The sequence below is a fragment of the Euphorbia lathyris genome, chromosome 3, assembly GCF_963576675.1.
Source record: "Euphorbia lathyris chromosome 3, ddEupLath1.1, whole genome shotgun sequence".
Lineage (NCBI taxonomy): Eukaryota > Viridiplantae > Streptophyta > Magnoliopsida > Malpighiales > Euphorbiaceae > Euphorbia > Euphorbia lathyris.
This window is the reverse complement of record NC_088912.1, coordinates 11,751,295-11,753,586: the sequence shown is the minus strand read 5'-3', so window position 1 is coordinate 11,753,586 and position 2,292 is coordinate 11,751,295.

The following is a 2,292-nucleotide window of genomic DNA, read 5'->3' as shown; positions in this document are numbered from 1 at the left end:
TTATTAAACGATAAACAAAAACTAGAAAAACATAAAAAAAAATCAAAAAACAAAAAACGTGACCAAATATTGCCCGTCACGATTTTTTTTTTTGTTTTTCGTCTTTTTTATTGCATTTTTCATGTTTTTTGTTTTTCTCATTTTTCATGTTTTTATGTTTTTCGATGATTTTAATTGTATAAATAAAATTTTATGATTACATTTTAACTAAGCAAATATAAGTATTGTAATGGTAATTAAGTTTCATCATTTTTTTTTAGTTTGTCAACCAAACATGGTAATAGAATCATTATTCCATTCCATTACATTACAAGGTTGATTACATTACAAGTTTGATTACATTACATTGCATTACGTCATACCAAACGGACCCTAAATTGCTTAAATTAAAATGTTAAGCACTTATTTAATTTAAGTGCGTTTGATAACGGTTGTTTTTCCACCACTTAAATTAGTTAATTAAGTTAAAAACCACTTACTTTGATAAGTCAAAATATTTAACTTAATATTTTAAGTTAAACATTATCAACAAATATTTTTATAAAAATTAAATCATTCAATATTTCCGATATTTATAATATTCAGCACTTAAAATGCAGTACTTATTTTTTCAGCACTTAATTTTCAGTTTTATCAAACAACACCTTACTTTCATTATAACTTGGCTTAATACATCATTTGTCCCTGAACTTATTCAAAAAGTTTGATTGACTCTCTAAACTTTCAAATTATCCTGATAGCTCCTTCAATTTGAATAAAAATTCAGTTAGTTCCCTGAACTTGCGTAAAATATAGTTAATTGATTACTCGGTTGTGAAAAAGTAAGTTAAATGCGAAAGATGTATTGCACGAGTCTTAGAAAAAGTAAAACGACCAAAATCGGGATATATGGTTCTAATATTAGAGACACAAGTTATATAGTTGAGCAAGTAATAATTTCATTTTTAATCTATTTTTGAATTATGTAATAACATTCTAAGATTCGTGGAATACATCTTCCGCATTTAACTTATTTTTTCGCGGCCAAGTGATCAATTGATTACATTTTACGTAAATTCAGGGAGCTAACTGAACATTTTATACAAATTGAGAAGGATCAATGCACTTTAAAAGTTTAGAGAGCCAATCATGTTTTTTAGATAAGTTCAGTGGACAAATGATATATTGAGCCTTATAACTTCTAAACTTTCAAATTTACATATTTTTTATTGTTCTATCAAGTTAAAATGACTTGACAATCTCAAAAAAAATAATAATTAAAGTTGTTTAAAATTATATTTACCATGAAATACTGTTTTTAATTTTATGGATTTTTTTGGTTAAGATGCAAAAAAACATTTAATATTTTGGGCCAGAAGTAATTTTACCCCAACATTTAAAATGGTGCAATTTTACCCATAAATTTGGAAGCCAAAAGCAATTTTACTCCTAACGGTGATAAATTAGATCAATTTTCAGACACTATTATAAAATACAATCTTTTTTGTTTTTTATTTTGCACCAATTGTATATCAATTCATTATAAAAAAGATTTCATGTTTTTTACAATTTAATAATAGAATTGGAGATTAATATTTATAAATTCGGTGATTTTTTTTGAAATTTTTTGTCTAATTCGTACAAAAGACACTATATTTTTTTTATTTTTTCACATCCCAACATATGTTTGTGATTTTTTATTGATAAAATGACGCATGTGAGAATTGTAGATGACAAGTTCATGAATTAGAAGACAATTTGATGAATTATTTTTCAAATTGACCAAATTTATCAACGTTAGGGGTAAAATTGCTCTTGACTTCCAACATTAGGGACAAAATTGTACCATTTTAGACGTTAGGGATAAAATTGCTCCTGACCCAAAACGTTAGGGGTATTTTTGCACCTTAACCCTATTTATTTTTATTTTTTTCACATCAACATATGTTTGTGATTTTTTATTGATAAAATGACGCATGTGAGAAGTGTAGATGACAAGTTCATGAATCAGAAGACAATTTGATGAATTATTTTTCAAATTGACCCAATTTATCAACGTTAGGCATAAAATTGCTTTTGGTTTCCAATATTAGGGGTAAAATTGCACCATTTTAGACGTTAGAAGTAAAATTTCTCATAAACCAAAACGTTAGGGGTATTTTTCACCTTAACATTTTAATCAATATTCAAATGGCTATTAGAGGTGCTCGATTTTGAAGTTTAGGAGCCATAGTGAATTAAGTGGAAAGGTTTAGGGCTATGGGTATAAGTTTCCCTTATAAAATAGATAAAAATCATTTGGGCGGGAAAATA